Raw genomic sequence first — 23581 nt, 5'->3', positions numbered from 1 at the left:
TCGCATGAAACAAGCAGAATCTTTACTTCCGTTAGCAATGGAAAAATAAATGTTCATGTGTTGTGTAGGATATTTGTTCCAATATTGAGCTAGCAGTACAAGAAGAAAGCTGGTATCGTATTTGCACTTCACTCTGGTAAAAGTAAACGGCAAAGTGATGACCAAGAAATGTTGAATTTGCTGGTGCTCTTTTCAAGTTTTCTCTCCAGTCGGAGTAAAGGAGGCCTCACACAATCATTTTTATCCTCAAAGAGAATATAAACTTTAAATCGACAAGTGGCCTTGGCACTCCAGCTGAGAGCAGAGAGCAAAAGCTACCACCAAGGAAAGCAAAACGTAGCAATCAAATATGCAAATTAAACTCGGATACTGATTTTTCTTGCACAGCAGCAGCATTTTTGCAGTACATTATGCATGTTGTATCAGATTTAGCATTCGAAGTGACACCAACTTCAATGAAGTGGAAAATGCTGACCCACATTTCTTGTCCAAATAACTGAGGCTAATGGTGCTCACCATTGTGGGTGGCACGATAGCACAGTGGTTAGCACTGCTGTCTCACAACGCCAGGGACCCAGGTTAGATTCCGGCCTTGGGTGACTGTGTGGAGTTTGCACATTCTCCCTGTGGCTGCATGGATTTTGTCCAAGTGCTCCGGTTTCCTCCCACCTTCCAAAGATGTGCAGATTAGGTTGATTGGCCATGCTAAATTGCCCCTTAGTGCCTAAAGGCTATGTGGGGTGATGGGGATAGGGTAGGGAAGGGGTGATGCACGATCAATGACCACTAAAGCGAGGTTGTAGTCCAACTGAAGGCTTTAATAAGCTAGATGTTTCCCCAGCAGCTCAGGTACAGATTGAGGGCTGCTGGGGCGGCACGGATTCTTAGCTCCACCCTGATAGGCAGGGTATATCATACACTCTAACCAATAGAAAACATACAGTTTCCACCAATGGTGCTTTAGCCTATCAGGTACCGTAATACCTATAATACCACATTCACCCCCTGTAAAAAAAGAGTCCGGCGGGGGTGGTGGCCAGAAACTACAAAACATAGCAACATGGTATAACTAGTTATGGAAGTACCGTAATACCTCCATACAGTGTTTAGTAACTATTTACAATTCTGGTAGCTATGTACATTTAATGGTTTATTTTTACAGATTACAGTTAAAATGAAGCAATCAGTCGATCGGGGGCCCTGGTCGTCCTCTGTGATCGTCGGAGCTTCGGTGGTGACTCCAGTGGAGGCTCGGACGTCTGTGACTCCGGGGGCTTGGCTTCGATCTCCATGGGAGCTTCGTCACCCCTAGACGGCGCTGGTGGGAGAAACGGCTCACCTGGGAAGGGAGCGCCTGTGGGGGGCACCGGTGGGTGGAGGGGCCTAGACGGGGGCGGCGGAAGGACTGATCCTCCTGTAAGGTGCTGCGGTGGAGGGGAGGGTGGGACTGGTGGCTGGAATGTGCGTGGGGTTCCGGCGGGTGGCAGGTCCCGTAGGGAGACCGTATCTTGTCGGCCGTCGGGGTACGCCAAGTAGGCACACTGGGGGTTAGCATGGAGCAGATGGACCCTCTCGACCAACGGGTCCGACTTGTGCGCCTGCGCGTGTTTTCGGAGTAGGATGGGTCCGGGAGCTGCCAGCCAGGTCGGGAGCGAGGTCCCCGAGGAGGACTTCCTAGGGAAGACAAGGAGACGTTCGTGAGGTGTCTGATTCATGGTCGTACAAAGCAGTGACCGGATGGAGTGGAGGGCATCCGGGAGGCCATCTTGCCAGCGGGATACTGGGAGGTTCCTGGACCGTAGGGCCAGTAGGACGGTCTTCCAGACCGTTCCGTTCTTCCTCTCTACCTGCCCGTTATCCCGGGGGTTGTAACTTGTCGTCCTGCTCGAGGCGATGCCCTTGCTGAGCAGGAATTGACGCAGTTCGTCGCTCATAAAGGAGGACCCCCTATCACTGTGTATGTAAGCGGGGAACCCGAACAGTGCAAAGATGCTATGGAGGGCTTTGTTGACGGTGGTTGCAGTCATGTCGGGGCAGGAGATGGCGAATGGGAACCGGGAGTACTCGTCAATCACATTCAGGAAGTACGTGTTGTGGTCGGTGGAGGGGAGAGGGCCTTTGAAGTCCATGCTGAGGTGTTCAAAGGGACGGGAAGCCTTTATCAGGTGCGCTTTCTCTGGCCGGTAGAAGTGCGGTTTGCCCTCCGCGCAGATTTGGCAGTCCCTGGTGGCTGTCCTGGCCTCCTCGATGGAGTAGGGCAGGTTGCGGGTCTTGATGAAGTGGAAAAATCGAGTGACCCCCGGGTGGCAGAGGTCCTCGTGGAGGGCTCTGAGGCGGTCCACTTGTGCGGTGGCACATGTGCCGCGGGACAGGGCGTCATGAGGCTCGTTTAGCTTCCCAGGCCGATACAAGATCTCGTAGTTGGAGGTGGAGAGTTCGATCCTCCACCGCAAGATCTTGTCATTTTTTATCTTGCCCCGCTGTGCATTATCAAACATGAAAGCCACCGACCGTTGGTCAGTGAGGAGAGTGAATCTTCTGCCGGCCAGGTAATGCCTCCAATGTCGCACAGCTTCTACTATGGCCTGGGCCTCCTTTTCGACTGAGGAGTGGCGGATTTCAGAAGCATGGAGAGTACGGGAGAAGAAGGCCACGGGTCTGCCCGCTTGGTTAAGGGTGGCCGCCAGAGCTACGTCAGGCGCGTCGCTCTCGACCTGGAAGGGGAGGGACTCGTCGATGGCGTGCATCGTGGCCTTTGCAATGTCTGCTTTGATGCGGCTGAAGGCCTGGCGGGCCTCTATCGACAGGGGAAAAACTGTGGATTGGATCAGGGGACGGGCCTTGTCCGCGTAGTTGGGGACCCACTGAGCGTAGTAGCTAAAAAACCCTAGGCAGCGTTTCAGGGCCTTGGAGCAGTGAGGGAGGGGGAACTCCATAAGAGGGCGCATGCGTTCAGGGTCGGGGCCTATAACTCCATTTCGCACTACGTAGCCGAGGATGGCTAGACGGTCGGTGCTAAACACGCATTTATCCTTGTTGTATGTAAGGTTAAGGATTTTAGCGGTCTGGAGAAATTTTCGGAGGTTGGTGTCGTGGTCCTGCCGGTCGTGGCCGCAGATGGTGACATTATCGAGATATGGGAATGTTGCCCGTAAACTGTACCGGTCAACCATTCGGTCAATCTCGCACTGGAAGACCGAGACCCCGTTGGTGACACCGAAGGGAACCCTTAAGTGATAGAGCCGCCCATCTGCCTCGAAGGCAGTGTATTTGCAGTCACTAGTGCGGATGGGGAGCTGGTGGTAGGCGGATTTGAGATCCACCATGGAGAAGACCTTATAATGCGCGATCCTGTTTACCAGGTCGGATATGCGGGGGAGAGGGTACACGTCCAGCTGAGTAAACCTGTTGATGGTCTGACTGTAGTCAATGACCATCCTATGCTTCTCCCATGTCTTTACCTCCAGTATTTGAGCTCTCCAGGGGCTGTTGCTGGCTTCAATAACCCCTTCCCTCAATAGCATTTGGACCTCTGACCGAATAAAGATCCGGTCCTGGGAACTGTAGCGTCTGCTCCTGGTGGCGACGGGTTTGCAATCCGGGGTGAGGTTCGCAAACAGGGAAGGCGGGTCGACTTTAAGGGTCGCGAGGCCGCAGACAGTAAGGGGGGGTATAGGGCTGCCGAATTGGAAGGTCAGACTTTGAAGGTTACACTGGAAGTCTAAACCCAGGAGTGTAGCCGCGCAGAGGTGGGGAAGGACGTAGTGATGGAAGTTTTTGAACTCCCTTCCCTGGACTGTGAGGTTTGCTACACAAAACCCCTTTTATCTCCACTGAGTGTGAACCGGAGGCCAGGGAGATATTTTGATTAACGGGGTAGATGAGGAGAGAACAGCGCCTTACCGTGTCGGGGTGTATGATGCTCTCCGTGCTCCCAGAGTCGATTAGGCAGGACGTCTCGTGCCCGTTGATGAATACGGTCGTCGTAGCGGTTGAGAGCGTTCGAGGCCGAGACTGATCCAGAGTCACCGAGGCTAGTCGCAGCAGTTGAGAGTTCTGTTCGGGCAGTGTGTGGTCAGCCGAGCTGGGGTCCTGGGTGTTCATCCAAGATGGCGTCTCCCATTGGTCGCACATGGCTAGGGGTGCACAAAATGGCGGTGCGCATCCCTCCAACGTGGCATCTACGGAACAAGATGGTGTCACCCAGGGTCCTCACGGGGCCCTGGGATATGGAGGTGGCGGCGACCGCTGGCCGCACGGGGCCCATAGAGAAGTTTGTGGTTGCGGTCCGCATTCGCCACTGGAGACCGCGGCAACCACCCGGGCCTGGCATCCCCCCACGAAATGGCCCTTTTTGCTGCATCCCTTGCAGGTGGATGTGCGGGCCGGGCAGCGCTGGCGGGGGTGCTTGGCCTGCCCGTAAAAGTAGCAGCGGGGCCCCTCGGGGTTGCCAAGCCATCTTGCAGCGCAGGCCTGTGGGGGAATGGGAGAAGTCTCGGTGTCGGCTGCGGAGGGATTCCACGCTGCCCAGGGGGCTGCCGCATGGTCGGGAACGTAAGCGCGGGCGTTCCTGGAGGCCACGTCCAGGGAGCCTGCAAGGGCCCGTGCCTCCCTAAGACCCAGGGTGTCTTTCTCTAACAGCCACTGGCGGATTTGTGACGATAGCATACCTGCCACAAAAGCTTCCCAGACTAAGACTTCCGTGTGTTCGCTCGCCGCAACTTGCGGGCAGCCGCAGCTTTTGCCCAACACCAGGAGTGCACGGTAGAATTCCTCCAGCAATTCCCCAGGGGTTTGTCGCCTTGTTGCAAGCAGGTGCCGGGCGTAGACCTGGTTTACCGGTCGAATATAGTGTCCTTTTAGCAGCTCTATTGCTGCATCGAAGTCCTCTGCTTCCTCGATGAGGGTGTAAATCTCCGGGCTCACCCTTGAGTGCAGGACGTGCAGTTTCTGCGCTCCCGTGGGTGTGTTTTCGGCCGTCTCGAGATACCCTTTAAAGCACGCCAGCCAGTGCTTAAAGATTGCCGCTGAGTTCGCCGCGTGGGGGCTAAGTTGCAGACACTCCGGCTTGATTCGGAGCTCCATCCTTTCTTCTTAAAAATCTAGCTTATTAAATTGATGCACGATCAATGACCACTAAAGCGAGGTTGTAGTCCAACTGAAGGCTTTAATAAGCTAGATGTTTCCCCCAGCAGCTCAGGTACAGAATGAGGTCTGCTGGGGCGGCACGGGTTCTTATACCCCGCCTATCAGGGCGGAGCTATCATACACTCCAACCAATAGAAAGCATACAGTTTCCACCAATGGTGCTTTAGCCTATCAGGTACCGTAATACCTATAATACCACAAGGGGGATTGGAACTAGGTTAGGGTGCTCTTTCGGAGGGTCAGTGCAGACTTTTTAAAAATAAATTTAGAGTACCCAATTCATTTTTTCCAATTAAGGGGCAATTTAGCGTTGCCAATCTACCGAGCCTGCACATGGGGAGAATGGGGAGAATGTGCAAACTCCACACGGACAGTGACCCAGAGCCGGGATCGAACCTGGGACTTCGGCGCCGTGAGGCAGCAGGGCTAATCCACGGCGCCACCATGCTGCCAGGTCAGTGCAGGCCTGATGGGCCAAATGGCCTCCTTCTGCTTTGTAGGGATTCTATGATTCTATGAATATTTGTGCACAATCAGCAAATCAATTTCAAGTCGTGGTTGAAGCACAGTTAAACACAAATATCCAAAAGCTACTGTCTGGAGTTGTGTCACTCTACTATTAACATTGCAAAAATCACACCTTACTGACTGGCATACCATTGAAATGTATTGAATGCCATGAAGTTGCTATGGGGGAAATTCTCTGGCTCGTGCACTGGTAGAGCAGTTCCTGATGAGCAGAAAACCCACCGGTTGTGAAGAAACAGCACTGATCCATTTCTGATACTCCGGCTCTCTGCTGCCATTGAGCCTTAAATGGGCCTTAATGACTTAACGGACCGTATTCTCCAGGCCCGCTTGATTCTCCGGGTATGGGCCGGGAATCATGTGGGTGAGAATCACAACAGGTCTTGCCAAGTGTGTCCCTGATGCAATGGACCTCACCATGGACCAAGGGGGTAACTCTTTAAGGGAGCTGACCTCAAAGTCCATCCAAGGGCCACCTCCCCCTCCCAAAATGCAAGACCTGCCCACCACCACTTAGAATCCACCCCCCATCATAGACTCCGTAAGTAAAGATTCCCCCACAGACACCCCTAAATCAGGAGACCCCCCACAACGACACACTAAATAAGGAGATCCCCCATAAGGGTTGGAGACCCCTCCTCCCCACTGCAATTGGAGCACTTCATATAAACATCAAGCTCTGATTAACAGCTCCTGGACAACTTCAAACAGCATTAAATGCTTTCTAATCACCTCCCCTCACTCTTGAGTGATTTTGAAGTGGTCAGCTGGAAATTGACAGCACCTAACTATATTTGAAGTGGTCCAGGAGCTGTCAATCAAAGCCTCATGTTTATAAACATTCTGATTAGAGCACTTCAGAGTTACTCAAGCGTGAAGGGAGATGACGGAACAATACAAGCAGCTGGGTGTGTGTGGAAGCTGTCAAGCACAGCCTGGTAAAATCAATAAAGAGAAATGGATAAATGGTTTGCAGCTCAAATATCTAAGGGGGTTTAAACACAGCTGACTGGTTTTATCTTTCCAGAATTGACAAGTGATTCTTCCTGTGTCTGAGCCAGCAGGTGTATAGCCAGGTGAGCATTAAAGCAGTAATCTTTTTCACTGCTCTGTCTGGACTGCTTTCTACCTTCTCGGTAGGGGTCTCTCTTCTGGGAGGGACTTCCCAACAGGGGTCTTTGCAGAGTCTGTGGGGGGTGGTCTCTTTATTTAGGGGGTCTCTGTGGGAGTATTTTTATTTTGGGCTCGCTGTGAGGGGGGGGGGCTGATTGGGTCACCCTTGTACTGGGGGAGAACAAAGAAAATCCGGGGATGTGGGGCTGAATTGCGCAGAACAGGGGAGGGGCTGATTTGCGATGCGGTGGGGGATGGGGGCAACCACAGAATCTTGCTATCAGGCCTCCCACCCAAAATGGCGGCTTGATAACAGGATTTGAATCCCTCACAATCCTCGCCATGCCTGAATATGTATGGCTAAGGATTGAGATCAGGAGCAATTCAGCTCCTGCGGGAGAACATAATTCTCCATTTTCCATTTGGGAGACGTTGCCCTATATTTGTGCAGTAAATATGAACTAAACTTACCACTGAGAGTTAAACCTTATTATTTCAAGCTTAAGCACTCTTTTAATGAAGTAATAACCATTAACTCCTGCCAAATAAACCTCCCTGGCACTGAAAACTTAACTATTGCAAATGTGGAAATTTAATTAGTTCAGGTTCTCCTAGATATTTGAAAATATATATTTTTTAAACTGATACTTTCCTTCTCTCTTAGTCCAATTTTTTACACCTCTTTCAATGCCTTATTTGAAATTAATAGCAACCATTTTAATTTACTCTTCCTCTTCAGTCTCTGTGCTGTTAATTTCACAACCCGTCAACCTAATATGTTAAGAGGAAACACAATTGCCTTCATTAGGATACCTGATTTCCCTCACTGTTGTTATCAGCTCACATTTTAAACAAAGCACCACACAAAAAATGGAGGAACCTAAAAACGCAAGGGCAAGTCAAAGTAACGGCAGACTATGCTAGCTGCCCTGCTGGAGCAAATTGTGGCTTATTATGAGCATTGATTCAGCATTGAGCATGAATCAAACTTCAGAGTTGGCTAATCTGTATGATTTAGCTACTTACTTGATAGATTTGTTTAACCAATGGGGAGGCAGTAGGGCCAAAAAGGATCTATTCAGGTTTGCATAGGAATAGGCAGAACCATCTTCCTGCAGAAGTACTGGTGGATATCCAGGATGAGCAACTACGTTCTGTGTTCAGAAACAATTGCATAGCTGAAGTTCAAAGCTCTAAAGAAGCTGCCTCTCAACCTATTGCTCGTTACAAAGAAAATGATGCCGATAATAGCAGTGATACATTCTTTGCAAAGATCAAAGTTCGCTCTTTGAAAGAACACTTTAGCTGTACTGTTCCCTTCTTCCCAAACTTCTTTTTACAGATCGTATATCATGTATAACGTAATGCACCTGACATCTGGGGACGAACCTAATCTCTGCTTGGTGCCAGTATATGAAGAATCGCTATGTAATGAAATGACTTTTAGTGTGTTAAATGGTACTTAAAACTTTGAGGCACTTCTTAATGCCTGCGTAAGGATGCCAAATGTACTGTGTTTTTTAGTAACCCAAGTGCATTGGGACATACTTTAAATAAACACATGACTGAGGATCCAGTTGGAAAGCACTTGCAAATAATAGTAAACTAGTTTAATAACCACTTAACCAGTATAAGTAGCACATTGTGGGCCAAAGTGACTGCAAAGTGTGCAATTTCTGAGAGAAATAATGGAAAGTGCAGAAGGCTTGGAACAAGATTTATAGATCGTGGTTTGTAAGTTATGGTAGAGTGAGAGCCTGGGAGAGTGCTCTCTAAATACTAGAGCAACAAGCCACAAATGTCTGAAGGGTGAATCAGGCTTGGGAAGCCATCAGAAAGGACGTCAATGCAGAATCATGTTACAGGACACATGGAAGAAAAGTGCCAGTGAGAAATGAAAGTAAGCAAAAGAAAATCTGTGGAGGTGGCGGTGTTGGTAGGTTCTCACTATTTACAATTTGGGTTAAAGAGATCAGTCAACTTTGCTTGACCACCTGACTATTATTAAGCTTCATTACTGGGATCAACCTTGGTTCAAAAAAGAGTGCAGGAGAGCATGCATGGAGCAACATCAGGCATACCAAAAAATGAGGTGTTGACCTGGTGAAGCGACAACACAGGAATACTTGTGTACCAAACAGCATAAGCTACAAGTAATAGACAGGGCTAAGCGATTCCACAATGAACGCATCAGATCTAAGTTCTGTTGTCCTGCCACATCCAGCTGTGAATGGTGGTGGACAATTAAACAACTCACTGGAGGAGGAGGCTCCACAAATATCCCCATCCTCAATGATGGAGGAGCCCAGCACAGGGGCTGGTTTAGCACAGTGGGCTATGCAGCTGGTTTGTAATGCAGAATAAGGCCAGCAGCGCGGGTTCAATTCCCGTACCGGCTTCCCTGAACAGGTGCCGGAATGAAGCGACTAGGGGCTTTTCACAGTAACTTCATTGAAGCCTACTTGTGACAATAAGTGATTATTATTATTATTATTTTATATGCAAAAGATAAGGATAAGGCATTTGCAACAATCTTCAGCTAGAAGTGCCGAGTGGATGATCCAATCTGTCTTCTCCAGAGGTTCCCAGCATCACAGTGGTCAGTCTTCAGTCAATATAATTCACGCCATGTGGTATCAAGAAACGGCTGAAGGCATTGGATACTGCAAAGGCAATGGGCTCTGACAATATCCCATCAATAGTACTGAAGACTTGTACTCCAGAGCTTGCTGCACTCCTAGCCAAACTGTTCCAGTACAGCTACAACACTGGCATCTATCCGGCAATGTGGAACATTGTGTCCATCACTGAATACCCCACAATCAACATCCTGGGAGTTATCATTGATCAGAAATTGAACTGGACTAGCCACATTAATACTATGGCTACCAGTGGGGGTCAAAGGCTAGGAATCCTATGGTGAGTAAGTCATCTCTTGACCCTCCCAAAGCCTGTCCACCATCTACAAGGCACAAGCCAGGAGTGTAATGGAATACTCTCCACTTGCCTGGATGAGTGCAGCTCCAAGAACACTCAAGAAACTCAACACCATCCAGGACAAAGCAGCCCACTTATAGAATTTACAGTGCAGAAGGAGGCCATTCGGCCCATCGAGTCTGCACCGGCTCTTGGAAAGAGCACCTACCCAAGGTCAACACCTCCACGCTATCCCCATAACCCAGTAACCCCACTAAGGGCAATTTTGGACACTAAGGGCAATTTATCATGGCCAATCCACCTAACCCGCACATCTTTGGACTGTGGGAGGAAACCGGAGCACCCGGAGGAAACCCACGCACACACGTGGAGGATGTGCAGACTCCGCACAGACAGTGACCCAAGCCGGGAATCGAACCTGGGACCCTGGAGCTGTGAAGCAATTGTGCTATCCACAATGCTACCGTGCTGCCACTTGATTGCTCCTCCTTCCACAAACATTCAAACCCTCCACCACCGACGAACAGTGGCAGCCAAGTGCACCATCTACAAGATGCATGCAGTAACTCACCAAGGTTCCTCAGACAACACCTTCAAATCCACAACCACTACCATCTAGAAGGACAAGAGCAGCAGATTCCTGGGACTCCCACCACCTGGAGGTGGCCCTCAAGTCACACACCACCCTGACTTGGAAATATATGGCCGCTCCTTCAGTCACTGGGGCAACATCCTGGAACTCCCTCCCAAACTGCACAGTGGGTTTACCTACACCTCAAGGACTGCAGCGGTCCCGAGGGAGTCCATAGGGAGGGTGTCAACATAGTTGGAACCAGCAGAGCACAATCAGTCAGGTGAACACTGAATGAGGGCTGGTCAGGAAATCATAGACCTGTAGACATTGATTTTCCATTCATTCAGTGACAATGGGCCCAAAACCTAGCCAGGGAGGTGGTGGTGTAATGGTAATGTCACTGGAACCCGTAATTCTGAGGTCCTAATAACCTCGTAACCATGACACTAGTAAATGTGGAATTAAAAGTTAGTCTGTGTTATAACCCGCACGGAGGTCAGGGGGTCTGGCCAGGTTCCCTCTTGCCTCATCTGAAAATGATTTTCCCTGATGAGGGGGCAGGGCAAACTCTGAACCGGGACACTCTGTGGCCATAAAACCCCCGATCCAAGTGTATGTTGGGTCGGGAGACCCTTCAGGGAGTGGTGAGTGTAACTTATTGTTTGTGTATTAAACCTTTTTGTTCCATATCTTTAAGTCCATGTGGATTCTCCACACAGTAAACCATTGGTGATTGTCCAAACCTGCACGGAGCTCCCCCACACCCCAACTCCCCTATGGGATTTTGCCACCCACTGGCCCAAATCTCATGCCGATACCGCAACCTGACCTGACCGCCACCGCAATCCCCGCCCCCCATCCCGTCAACTTGATCCTCACTACTCTGACCTATCTCCCAACCTCTGACCTGGCTGGACCACCCTTCTAGTGACCCAAACTCCGACCTGGCTGAGCAAATCCCCCACCCGAACCGACCAGAATCCATCCCTCCCTAAAATCCATCCCCAGGTCTCTCACCTGACATTTGATTGTCCCCCAATATCCAAACCTCTCTCACTCCCACCACTGTCTGACACCTCCCCTCTGTCCGACACCCCACCCCACCATGTGCCTGACTCCCCCCATGTCTGTCCGTCCACCTCCACCTCGATGTCCAACCCCACCACCGAACTCCAATACCCTGCCCTCCATCCCCTAATGCCCAACAGACCCCACACACCTCCAAGTCCATCTTCCCCCCTGCCCCCACCGCCCAAATACCATTCACTACCTTCTCCGTGGCCTGTCATTTTCATTGGGACCAGATAGTGCAATTAAAAAAGGGGGAGTGTCCTCCTTCATTCCGACTCTCTTAAACTTCAATGCTGGGCCCTGGCCCTGGATCTCACCCGACCTGAGTCAGAATATCGAGCAAGACGGGCAAAGAAGAAGTTTGGCACAGGTTAGTGTGTACGGAGTGGCAATCTAACGCTGACAGCCCCTCCAACAAAGTTACGACCACAAATGTTCACTGGAGTGGCTTCGTAAAGTCAAAACAGCGGTGTCAATTTAGAAACGTCGTAAATCCATTCATCCTAAGTCTACCGTTGTTAAATCAAGAACGGACTAGCTGCACAGCATTGGTCCAACGTGGACAAAAGAGCTAATTTCCAGAGCTGATGTGAGACTGACTGCCTTTGAGATCAAGGCAACATTTGACCAAATGTAGCATTCAAGGAGCCTTAGAAAAATTGGAGTCAATGAGAATCAGAGGGAAAACCTCCACTGGTTAGAGGCATTCTTAGTCCAAAGAAAGATGATGTGGTTATGAGAGGTCAATCATGTCAATCCCAGAACAACACTGTAGGAGTTCCTCAGGGTGGTGTCCTAGGCCCAAACTATCTTCAACTGCTTCATCAGTGTCCTTCCCTCAATCATAAGGTCAGAAGTGGGGATGTTCGCCGATTACTGCACAATGTTCCGCACCATTCATTACTCTTCAGATATTGAAGCAGCCTGTGCCCATATGCAACAAGACATGAACACTATTCAAATTTGGGATGATAAGTGGCAAGCAATATTTGTGCAACGGAAGTGCCAGGCAATGACCATCTCCAACAAGAGAATCAAACCACCACTCCTTAATATTCAATGGCATTACCATTGCTGAATTTCTATATTATCAATATCCTGGGATTACCTTTGACTACAAACTAAACAGGATTAGCCATATTAATACTGTGGCTACCAGGGCAGGTCAGAGACTAGGAATCCTACGGCGGATAACTCATCTCCTGACTCCCCAAAGCCTGTCCACCATCTACAAGGCACAAGTCAGGGGTGTGATGGAGTACATCCCACTTGCCTGGATGAGTGCAGTTCAACAACACTCAAGAAGCTCGATACCATCCAGGACAAAGCAGACAGCTTGATTTGCACCTCGTTCACCACCTTCAACATTCACTCCTTCCACCCAACATACAGTGGCAGCAGTGTGGACCATCTGCAAGGTGCACTGCAGCAACTCTCCAAGTTTCCTTTGACAACACCTTCCAAACTCGTGACCTGTTCAAGGGGAGCAGGGGCATGGGAAAACCACCATCTTCATGCTCCCCTCCAAGTCACACACCAACCTGACTTTGGGAACTATAATCACTCTTCCTTCATTGTTGCTGGGTCAAAATTCTAGAACTCCTTCCTAACAGCACTTTGTTTGTTCCTACAACACATGGACATCAAGAAGTCAGCACACCACCACCTTATTAAGGGAAATACATGTTGATCTAGCCAATGACACCCACATCTCATGAGCAAATAGATAAAACAAAATAATAGCAGTTACTACAAATGCTGCTCTATGCCAGATCAGACAATCGGCAATTTAACCCTCAAAGCCAAACATGTTTGTGTTAAAATCCTCTTTCCGATATTTTACCAGAGACATTATAATGTTGCTGCAGTAAAGTTTGTCATGCGATTGCGGTCTTCTCCAAAGAATGCTCTCTGTGGCAATCCACTGAGGTCCATAGTAATGACAAGTAACTCATGGATACTCATCCTTTTTCACATGTTCACTACTGGCCTGCTATTCTCCAAACAGTATCCTCTTCACCTACTCCTCCAGCCTCCAGATACACATAGCACCACCTAATAGGAAAATAATTAGGGTGTTTCATGTTATCGTTCAAGCTTCGTCATATAAATTTTATTATGTCCAACACACCATTTCCTGTGAACTCAAGCAAGGCCTTCATCCCCAGTTTAACAGGCAAATTTCAAATATAACATCTTCATTTATGGTCTGAAGATACAATTCCTCAGCATGTATAAGCTAATGCCTACATTAATGTGGAGTAATTTGGTATGTTGACATTACAGACAATTAGTGCACTGTTGCCCACTCTCCTGGCTTGCTGCTGTTGGAGATATTTCATTATTGTAACCATAAGGGGTGGCAAGGTGGCACAGTAGTTAGCACTTCTGCCTCACAGTGCCAGGAACCCAGGTTCAACTCTGGCCTCAGGTGACTGTCTGTGCGGAGTCTGCACGTTCTCCCAGTGTCTGCATGGGTTTCCTCCGGGTGCTCGGGTTTGCTCCCACAGTCCAAAGATGTGCGGTTAGGTAGATTGGCCATGCTAAATAGTCTCCAGAGGCAGTTTAGGTTTGGTGGGGTTATGGGGTTACAGGGGATGGGGTGCTCTTTCAGAGGGTCGGTGGAGACTCGATGGGCCGAATGGTCTCCTTCTGCACTGTAGGCATTCTATGATTCCATGATCCCAAAAGCAAAGACCAGGTGCGTCATTCTCCGACCCCCCGCCGGGTCGGAGAATGGCCGTTGGACGCCGTGAATCCCGCCCCCGCACCCGCCGAAGTCTCCGAAGGGAGAAAAGTCGGCGGGGCGTTAATGGCGCCGCTGCCGCGGAGAATGTCACGGGTCTGCGCAAGGCAGCCGATTTTCGGCCTGCCGATATTCTCCCTTCCGGATGGGCCGAATTCCCGTCGACGTGATGACCGTTCACGTCGACGTGAATTAAACCTCCTTTTCATCGGCGTGAGGTGAGTGACGGCCTGGGGGGTTGGCTCTGGGCAGGAAATGGCGTTGCCGCAGACTGATTGCGTGAGGAGAGGTGTGTCTCGGCTTGTGTGTGTGTGTGTGCGGCGGGGGGGGCGGTGAGTAGGCTGGGCTCCGGGGGAGTGCCGGGAGGGGGTCCGTGCTGGGGTGGAGGTTGGGGGGGGGGTCCGTGCTGGGGTGGAGGTTGGGGGGGGGGGTCCGTGCTGGGGTGGAGGTTGGGGGTTGGGGGGGGTCCGTGCTGGGGTGGAGGTTGGGGGGGGGGGTCCGTGCTGGGGTGGAGGTTGGGGGGGGGGTCCGTGCTGGGGTGGAGGTTGGGGGTGGGGTCCGTGACGGGGTGGAGGTTGGGGGGTGGAGGTTGGGGGTTGGAGGGGGTCCGTGCTGGGGTGGAGGCTGGGGGGGGGGGTCCATGCCGGGCTGGAGGTTGGGGGGGGGTCCGTGCTGGGGTGGAGGTTGGGGGGGGGGTCCGTGCTGGGGTGGAGGTTGGGGGTTGGGGGGGGGTCCGTGCTGGGGTGGAGGTTGGGGGTTGGGGAGGGGGTCCGTGCCGGGGTGGAGGTTGGGGGGTGGAGATTGGGGGGTGGGGTCCGTGCCGGGGTGGAGGTTGGGGGTTGGGGGGGGTCCGTGCTGGGGTGGAGGTTGGGGGTTGGGGAGGGGGTCCGTGCCGGGGTGGAGGTTGGGCGGTGGAGGTTGGGGGGTGGGGTCCGTGCCGGGGTGGAGGTTGGGGGGGGTCCGTGCTGGGGTGGAGGTTGGAGGTTGGGGGGGGTCCGTGCTGGGGTGGAGGTTGGGGGTTGGGGGGGTCCGTGCTGGGGTGGAGGTTGGGGGTTGGGGAGGGGGTCCGTGCCGGGGTGGAGGTTGGGGGGGGTCCGTGCTAGGGTGGAGGTTGGGGGGGGTCCGTGCTGGGGTGGAGGTTGGGGGTTGGGGTGGGGCTCCGTGCTGGGGTGGAGGTTGGGGGTTGGGGGGGGGTCCGTGCTGGGGTGGAGGTTGGGGGTTGGGGGGGGTCCGTGCTGGGGTGGTGGTTGGGGGTTGGGGAGGGGGTCCGTGCCGGGGTGGAGGTTGGGGGGTGGAGGTTGGGGGGTGGGGTCCGTGCCGGGGTGGAGGTTGGGGGTTGGGGGGGGTCCGTGCTGGGGTGGAGGTTGGGGGTTGGGGAGGGGGTCCGTGCCGGGGTGGAGGTTGGGGGGTGGAGGTTGGGGGGTGGGGTCCGTGCCGGGGTGGAGGTTGGGGGGGGTCCGTGCTGGGGTGGAGGTTGGGGGGGGTCCGTGCTGGGGTGGAGGTTGGGGGTTGGGGGGGTCCATGCCGGGGTGGAGGATGGGGGGGGGGGGGGTCCGTGCTGGGGTGGAGGTTGGGGGGGGTCCGTGCCGGGGTGGGTGATGGGAGGGCAAATGAGTTGGTCCACCTGGCCAGGTGCCAGCCTCCAACAGTTGGACCCATGCAGTCCATGCCACCTGGCTGGGGGGAGGAGGGGGTATGGGCAATGATGACATGTCGTCGTTTCCCTCCCCCCCCCCCACCAGGCCGTCATGTTTTCAGACCATGCAGCGATGTTGGCCACCGTGGTGGCAGCCGCTCATGTCTATGTTGCCCTGGATGAGGAGGAGGAGGAGCGTGCCAGAGAGGCGGCGCAGGCTGCCGCAGAGGGGCAGGCGGCAGCCGCCCAGGCTGGAGGGACACCTGACCGACAGGACGAGGAGGGGGAGGAGGACGTCGCGGCCCCACAGCAACGGAGGCACCCGAGGGCGCCCCGTGTGTACCGGCCCCGGCAGTCATACCAGGACCTCACGGACCGGGAATGCAGGAGGAGACTCCGGATGAGCCGGGAAACCGTGGCACACATCTGCCACCTGCTGGCACACCTGTCACCGCATGGCACTGGCGGGGGACACCCTCTCCCCGTGTCCGTCAAGGTTACGGTGGCCCTGAACTTTTATGCAACGGGGTCATTCCAGACACCGAGTGGGGACCTGTCCGGCATATCGCAGACATCGGTGCATCGGTGCATCCGGGCAGTGACAGATGCCCTTTATGCCATGGCGCACCACTACATCCGCTTCCCCGTGGACCGGGCCAGCCAAGATGCCCGGGCCGTGGGCTTCTCTGCCGTAGCCGGGTTCCCCATGGTCCAGGGCGCGATCGATGGGATGCACGTCGCGGTGCGGCCACCTGAAGAGAACAGGGCCGTGTTCACTAATAGGAAGGGGACCTATTCGATGAACGTACAAGTGGTCTGCGACCACCGCATGATGATCCTGCACGTCTGCGCCCGTCACCCAGGCAGTGTACACGACTCATTCGTGTTGTCGCGGTCATCCATCCCCGGCATGTACGAGGGACGCCATCCCCGGCTGAGGGGCTGGTTGCTGGGCGACAGGGGCTGCCCATTGCGATCGTGGCTGATGACGCCTATACGGAGGCCACGCAATGAGGCGGAGAACCGCTACAATGATGCCCATGTAGCGACAAGGGGAGTGATCGAGAGGTGCTTTGGCGTGCTGAAGATGCGTTTCAGGTGCCTGGACCTCTCTGGGGGCGCCCTCCAGTATCGGTCAGATAGGGTCGGCTGCATCATTGTGGTGTGCTGCGTCCTGCACAACATAGCCCAGCAGAGGGGCGATGTGCCGCAGGCAGAGAAGGGCGGAGTGGAGGAGCAGCAGGAAGAGGCGCAGTCCTCCCCAGATGAGAGGGATGGGGGCAATGATCAGGGCAGACGGGGTAGACACAGGCGGGTGGCTGTCCACCGTTACCGGCTGGCCCAGCGGGCACGGGACAGACTGATAGACGCCCGCTTCACTGACTAGATGGGCGTGGGAATCGGGTAGTATGGCCACAGACCGTACACATGGCAACAGCCGACCACCCACACCCGCCACCCATCCACCCACCCAGCACCCTCACCCCCCTCCCCAACCCCACACACCCCACCCGCATGCACACCACCCCCCCCCCCAATTGCCGATCCACCGGCGGCACAACGGGCCGGGCTCGCCCAGTTGCGGGTGGACGCGTGTCTATCGCAGGCCATGGAGGATGATGACAACCCGCCTCCGATGAGCTCCTGGCTCTACATCGTTGGACTATGTCTGACCCATGGCCACAGTACCACCATCCACCCGGACCATCCCTGCATGCGGCTGTGACACTGCAGCGCACGGTCCCGTCCTCTGCCCGGGGGATGTTGATGGCGGCCCAGGGGGAAGGGGGCAGACTCACCTGGGGCTGAGGTAAGACCACCCGTCACACACACACTTGCGCTCAACGTACATGACACGCCCGCACACTTTGGACAGAGCACAAAGGCAGCTTCTGTAGGTGTAACATTGACTTTAATAACCAAAGGAGTTCATGCACATGCCCTAGCCCCTAAAACCCATCTGTGCCCTGCAACCGTGCCAACTTACTCAGTGTCTAATTGTTTGGCCTTACGGCCCTTTGACTACGTCTACGTGGTTCCCCAGACGGTACAGCAGAACTGGAGGTGGACTCCTGTGATTCCTGCCCTCTGACACTGGATCCTTTTGGCGGCCGTTTCCTGGGGCGTCCTGGCCTAGATGGGCCAGGCTGCGGCCCAGGCGACTGGGATGGCGAGCTGCCAGCCTGTCCTACCCGTTGCCCACCCGATGCACCTGGGACGGAAGGGGGGGGGAGTCCGAGGCGTCGCGGTGTACCGGGACCTCCCCTACAGAGGGAGCCGGGACGGACCACACCACCTCCTCCTCCCTCGGGGTGCCCGATGGCCCCCAGGCCTCTACATGGGTGGGGGATGCGAACGGACTGGCCATCCGACGCGCCCCCGACATCTGGCGCTGCCAGTCCTGGAGGCCCGTGCTGGTATCGACAGGGGTCTGCAGGTTTGCAGCCATGGAGCCCAGGGGGTTGGCAAACCCTGTCTGTGACAGTGCGACGCCGGCTCGCACATGGCCACTGGCGCCGATGCCCTCAGCGATGGCCTGCAGAGACTGGGCCATGGCCTGCAGAGACTGGGCCATGGCCTGCAGAGACTGGGCTATGGCCTGCTGAGACTGGGCCATGGCCTTGAGCGCCTCTGCCATCTGGCGCTGGCACTGGCTCATGGCCTCCTGTGAGAGGGCAGCCATTTCCTGGGCCACAGACGCCGCCTGCACGGAAGGCCCCAGGCCTCGCAAACCGTTCCCCATGTCTGACACCGTCGCACCCATTGCCTCCACCGCGGACGCCACCCGTGCGGTGTCAGCCTGGGTGGCACGCATGACCGGGACCACTCCCAGCTCCTGGACGCGGGTGGACTCCTCCACCTGCGATCGCAGCCGCCGCAAGCCACCCGTCACCCTATTCGCTCGTCTCCGTGTCGGTGGTTGCATCGGATCTATGTATGGGTGTGGTAACTGCAGGAACTCGGGATCCATCTGGGCGGCAGATGTTCGCTTGGCCTGGGCTGCCCTCCGACCACCCAGTCCCTCTGCTGCTCCTACCTCCACCTGCTGTACCGGGACGGCTGTGTTGTGCGCACCAGTGAGTGTACCAGACGCCTCATCACTAAAGTGCCCAACCGTGGTGAGTGTTTCTTCGATGGTGGAGGGTGTTGGTGACAGCAGTGGCGTTGTGTCGTGCTCTTCGTCCCACTCTGACTCCATGGCACTTTGGGGTGGGGGTTCGTCTCCACCCATCCACTCTGAGTCACTGTCCGGTATTTCGTCTTCCCGGGTAGGGGTGTCCTGGGTAGTGCTGTCCCGGGTAGGGGTGTCCTGGGTAGGGGTGTCCCGGGTAGGGGTGTCCTGGGTAGTGGTGTCCCGGGTAGGGGTGTCCTGGATAGTGGTGTCCTGGGTAGTGGTGTCCTGGCTCGGATGTGACGGGGGCCTGTGGCTGCCCCCCTCATCGCTGGGTGGTCGCTCCCGCACGTGACGGGGGTGTCGTCTCCCTGTTGCTCCAGGTCGCTCCGTCTCCCGTGGTGTGCGAGGGGCATCCTGTGGGCGTCGCATGCTGGAGGGTGCGGGTCTCTCCGTCTCCTGTGGTCTCCGAGGGGCATCCTGCGGGCGTCGCATGCTGGAGGGTCCGGGTCTCTCCGTCTCCCGTGGTGTGCGAGGGACATCCTGCGGGCGTCGCATGCTGGAGGGTGCGGGTCTCTCCGTCTCCTGTGGTCTCCGAGGGGCATCCTGCGGGCGGTGTGCATCTGCGGGGATGGGTGCCTGGACGTTTGGTCCTGCGATACACAATGAAGCATGCATGGTTAGACATCAGGCAGTGATCAGGTGATACGGGGGAGGGGGATATAGGGGAGGGGGGATATGGGGACGAGCTGTTGATGGCTCACTTGCTCGTGGGCCCCCGACCTCTACATCAGCAACCTCCCGGTCCTCAGGTCCGCCAGCCAGTTCCAGGGCCCTTTCCTCGTGTACGGTCAGTTGCCTCTCATCAGCGGGCTCTCCTCCAGTCCTCACATGCTCCCTATTGTTGTGTGCGCGCTTCTCCTGTGGGGGGGGGGGTGGTGGCAGGGGTAAAAGGCAACAGTGTTAGGCAGGTATATGAATGCACGCCATCGGTTGCGCGTACATTGCAGAGGTTAAGGTTAGGGCTGGATTCACTTGGGGATATGGGGGATATGGGGGAGGGGGGGATATGGGGGAGGGGGGTTATGGGGGAGGGGGATATGGGGGGGATATGGGGAGGGGGATATGGGGGAGGGGGGATATGGGGGAGGGGGGATATGGGGTAGGGGGGATATGGGGGAGGGGGGATATGGGGGAGGGGGGGATATGGGGGAGGGGGGATATGGGGTAGGGGGGATATGGGGGAGGGGGGATATGGGGGAGGGGGGGATATGGGGGAGGGGGGATATGGGGGATGGGGGATATGGGGGAGGGGGATATGGGGGGATATGGGGGAGGGGGGATATGGGGGAGGGGGGATATGGGGGAGGGGGGATATGGGAGAGGGGGGATATGGGAGAGGGGGGATATGGGAGAGGGGGGATATGGGGGAGGGGGGGATATGGGGGAGGGGGGATATGGGAGAGGGGGGATATGGGAGAGGGGGGATATGGGGGAGGGGGGGATATGGGGGAGGGGGATATGGGGGAGGGGGGATATCGGGGAGGGGGGATATGGGGGAGGGGGATAGGTGGGATATGGGGGAGGGGGGATATGGGGGAGGGGGGATATGGGGGAGGGGGGATATGGGGGAGGGGGGATATGGGGAGGGTGTATATGGGGGAGGGTGGATATGGGGGGGATATGGGTGGGGATATGGGGGAGGGGGATATGGGGGAGGGGGGGATATGGGGAGGGGGATATGGGGGAGGGGGGATATGGGGGAGGGGGGATATGGGGGAGGGGGGATATGGGGGAGGGGGATATGGGGGAGGGGGGATATGGGGGGGGATATGGGGGGATATGGGGAGGGGGGATATGGGGGAGGGGGGATATGGGGAAGGGGGGATATGGGGAAGGGGGGATATGGGGAGGGGGGATATGGGGGAGGGGGGGATATGGGGGAGGGGGGGATATGGGGGAGGGGGGATATGGGGAGGGGGGGATATGGGGGAGGGGGGGATATGGGGGAGGGGGGATATGGGGAGGCTCACCCTGCCTGCTCTGACGAGGTTGTTCACCTTCTTTTGGCACTGGGTGCCTGTCCGTGGTGTCAGGGCCACAGCGGTGACGGCCTCTGCCACTTCCCTCCACAGACGCCGGCTGTGGCGTGGGGCAACTCTGTAGCCGTGCCCGGGATACATGGCGTCCCTCCTCTGCTCCACCGCGTCCAGGAGCGCCTCCACATCGCGTGACTCGAACCTCGGGGCTGAGCGACGGCCAGCCATCAAGTCGGGTGTTGCGGTCGGCTGTTCCGGTCGGGTGGGGGGGAGCTGCGCGGCCTTATGAGCCGTCACGCCGTGCAGCGCGTATGACGCTGCACGGCGTGAACCACTGCGCAAGCGCGGATCCCGTTACGTCGCTGCTAGCCCATTTCGGGCCGCAGACTATCGGCCCATTTTTATGACGTGACGCAAGTGGGATTTGCGCCGTTTTTTGCGCCGATCGACGGACTTTCCGCCGATAACGGAGAATTTCGCCCCAGCTGTGCAGTCAATGGTCACAATTAAGTAAGTTAAATAAAGTTACAGAAGTCAGTCCAATGTGTGGGATCTTTCTTTAGAAGAAAATAATTTCAGGCAAATAAATGTCATACCGAAACACATAAAAGAAATATTGAACTATTAATGCCTTTTATGATATGAAAGATAACCAATCTCCAATCTGTCATGCTGTTTATTCCTATAACCAGTAACAATGAGAGATGTATCAAAGTAGTTTCAACAGCTTTTATTGGACATCTGTTCAGTCTCTTCACCACTCTACATGAAGGAGATATATTTTCACATACATTTGTCCTGAAGCTTTTTTTCATTTTCACACATTAGAATATTTTCATGAACACACAATTGTGAATTTCCATTCTGAATTAGGTCACAAATATGTTGTTAAATTATTGGGCAATAAATCATTTTGACAATTAAACAGTCTTCCAGAATGTATCATTATATATAGTGCACATTGAAATCAGTAATATACTTACTCGTAAGTTCTTCTGTTCAATGTAAATGTCCCAATCATACAGCAGGGATTGGTGAAACAATAGTGAGGGTTCTTCATCTGAAGGTAAAACAATATACAATTAAGATTTGCCCTCAAAAGCTTTGACAAAGGGTCATTTGGACTCGAAGCGTGAGCTCTTTTAACTCCCTACAGATGCTGCCAGACCTGCTGAGATTTTCCAGCATTTTCTTTTTGGTTTCAGATTCCAGCAATCACAGTATTTGCTGCTATACAAGTAAGGTTACTGAAGAAGCAGATGCATCTGACCTCAGCTGCTAAATGCAAGTCATGGGACAAATACATCACATCCTGCCAAGGTGATAGTTGTTACGACCCCCTTGGGGGCCACAGATTATGCTCAATAAGATTGTTTGCGTTCACCTCAGTGTTTGAACTCCCCTGGTAATTGGGGGCGGGGTTTCCCCTTAACAAGGGAGAACCTCTCAGTATAAAACGTCGAATTGGGTGTAGGTTGTGAAGGGTGGCCTTACAGGGAGAGGAGTTGTTGCTCAATAATATTGTGTATACCTTAATAAACTTTAGTTCATTTCTATTCTACTGTGCTTTCCTGTGTCTCGACTGTTGGATTCTACACTGGCGATGAGGGTAAAGTAGAGCTGCCGCAGCCATCGTACATTATACCACCAGCCCACGTCGTCCAGGCCCAGAGAGGCCTCCACTCCGACCGGAGAGAAGCCGCACATCAGAAAACTTGAACATTCGATGCAGGTACCGATGACTGGATCCAGTACGTCGAGTGGGTACAGTATTTTTTTCGGTCTCAAGCTATTGTGGGGGATGAGTAACAAACCGTTGTATTACAGACCACAGTCGGGGGACCGACCTGTGCGCTAATCAAAAGCCTCATCCAACCAGATAGGCCGGACTCCAAGGGGGGGGATTCTCCAATAGCCAACGCCGGAATCGAGAAACGTCGAAATCGTGACAGGCGCCGGTTTCACGCCAAATCGCAATTCTCCGTTGACTCGACAGCGGTATTGATGCCTTGCAGAACGCAGGTACAGTGAACACCCTTGGTATATCATTAGCGGGCCCCACCCGTTATTCTCTGGGGCCTTCACGATTCTTCGTCTCCACTGGGGTGAATTCCTCATGGCAAGGTGCACTGGTGCTTTTAAAAATCATGAAATGGGTGGCGTGGCTGCTGAGGGAGAGAGAGGGGGTCCAAGATCGCCATAGTTTGCTGACAGTTGTGCCACTGGCCAGGGGGCTTCTGCCAGGGCTGGAGGAGTAGTGGGGGATGGCCAGGAGGTGGGCTGTGGGGTCGGGGTGGATGGGCACAGAACACCATTGCCACGGGCCTGCAAAGCAGCCATGCAGCTGCATGCGCCGATGACTGCCCACTGAACTTATGGCCACAGGTCATATGAACATAGAACATAGAACATACAGTGCAGAAGGAGGCCATTTGGCCCATTGAGTCTGCACAGAGCCACTTAAGCCCTCAATTCCACCCTATCCCCGTAACCCAATAACCCCTCCTAACCTTTTTTGTTGGTCGCTAAGGGCAATTTATCATGGCCAATCCACCTAACCTGCACATCTTTGGACTGTGGGAGGAAACCGGAGCACCCGGAGGAAACCCACGCAGACACGGGGAGAACGTGCAGAACCGACAGTGACCCAGCGGTGAATCGAACCTGGGACCCTGGC

General features: G+C 54.3%; 1 long non-coding RNA gene across 2 annotated transcripts in view; it reads right to left on the bottom strand.

Annotated features, from left to right (window-relative positions):
* LOC140428760 (uncharacterized) overlaps nucleotides 1–23581 on the bottom strand; it is a 202788-nt gene that overhangs the window by 175781 nt on the left and 3426 nt on the right. The window contains exons 2-3 of one of the 2 annotated variants that reach the window (XR_011948861.1): nucleotides 21888–21964; nucleotides 13333–13426 (exon numbers count right to left, since the gene is read on the bottom strand). This is a non-coding gene — a long non-coding RNA (uncharacterized lncRNA). Of the gene's footprint in view, nucleotides 1–13332; nucleotides 13427–21887; nucleotides 21965–23581 lie in introns of those variants that run through there. The other variant, XR_011948862.1, reaches the window with a different exon arrangement.

The sequence above is a fragment of the Scyliorhinus torazame genome, chromosome 8 (genome assembly GCF_047496885.1).
Source record: "Scyliorhinus torazame isolate Kashiwa2021f chromosome 8, sScyTor2.1, whole genome shotgun sequence".
NCBI classification, from domain to species: domain Eukaryota; kingdom Metazoa; phylum Chordata; class Chondrichthyes; order Carcharhiniformes; family Scyliorhinidae; genus Scyliorhinus; species Scyliorhinus torazame.
Note: the sequence above shows the minus strand (reverse complement) of the source record. Positions and strands in the feature narration are given on the sequence as shown.